The sequence below is a fragment of the Pteropus alecto genome, unplaced genomic scaffold (genome assembly GCF_000325575.1).
Source record: "Pteropus alecto unplaced genomic scaffold, ASM32557v1 scaffold7, whole genome shotgun sequence".
NCBI lineage: Eukaryota > Metazoa > Chordata > Mammalia > Chiroptera > Pteropodidae > Pteropus > Pteropus alecto.
The window spans coordinates 17,922,653-17,924,102 of record NW_006494614.1 but is presented as its reverse complement, the minus strand read 5'-3'; positions in this window follow the sequence as shown (position 1 = coordinate 17,924,102).

The following is a 1,450-nucleotide window of genomic DNA, read 5'->3' as shown; positions in this document are numbered from 1 at the left end:
TCTTGACATCTACTTACTGTTATTGGGAAATTCATGTATTTCTTATATGTAATATATACATATTTATGATATTTTCTACCATATGTCAATAAAAACTAATAAATTCTTTTGGCAGTAGCATAATTCATGTGGTAGAAGCAAACATATATGTGTATATAATCCATATTCTCCATTAGGCTTAAAGACCCTGTTGTAGAATACAGATTTTTCTATTAACATTCAAATGATTCTAGAATTTGAGTTATGTAAGGCTAAAATGAAACCCAAACCCCTTATCTCAGAGATAAAGAAACTGAATTTCAGAGAAAATAGAACCACAGAAATACAAATCACAGAAATATGAGTCAGAATTCCTGCTCTGCAGAAAATATGAGTATTAAATTTGAGAGAAAACACAAACTCATAACAGTTAATCCAAGGTCCTCATTGCATGTTTACAAATGAAGTCAATCCTCTGACATAAACTTATAATTAAACATAGAGAAATATTTTTATTTGCCTCCCTTCTGAGCCAATTTTGAATGGGGAATTTCCTAATAAATTCAGAAATATACAACATTAGGAAATACTTTGCAGGGTGTAGGAACCTGACTAAAAATAACCTAGCATATTTTACAAAAGAATGGCACTTTGTGAATACCGAATGGTTACCAAAGATATATGTGACATAAAGGAGAAAATAGAAATACATAAAGAAAAATAAGAGTGTAAAGACACAGAGTCCCTTGAGAAAACAAAATAGAATCATGAAATGAAAATAAGGAAATGGTTAAAAACATGTTGTTTTAAAATAATTGCTAAGAAGGATGTTTTCTTCACTTATGAGTGTCAGAAAAAACTAACCAAAGGAGCCATTTATAGATGGAGGTTTAATGGATGAACAAGAGTTGGGAATTGCAGGGAGTGGGAAGTAAAAAAGAAAAACAAAATCAAAGATATAATGGTTAAAGACAATGTTTGGGGAACTGACAGAAATTTATAAATGGGGAAGAGCTAAGGTTGTGAGGAGGATGAGACTAGATTTAAATAGAGGCCAATTTTTTTTAAATTATGGATTTAAATTTTGATTGGATAAGAAGCCATTGATATTTTTTACTTTTTATTGTGTCAAGTTTGGTAAGATATTTTATGTTTTTCAACATTTTTTTAATCTAAATTTTTAAGTTTATTGGCATAAAATTGTTCATAGTATTCTCTTTTTTTGAATATCTATATCCCTTTGCTTTTTTTTTTTACCTTGGTAACTTGTCTTCTCTTAATCAGTAATACATGGTAACATATTTTGTTTTTTTTTAAGTTAGGGTGACATTGATTAATAAAATTACGAAGGTTTCAAGTGTACAATTAAATAATATGTATATTGTGCTGTGTTCACCACTCCAAATTAAATTTCCTTCCGTTACCATATATTTGACCCCCTTTACCTTTATCTGATTCCCTTCCTCTCCTC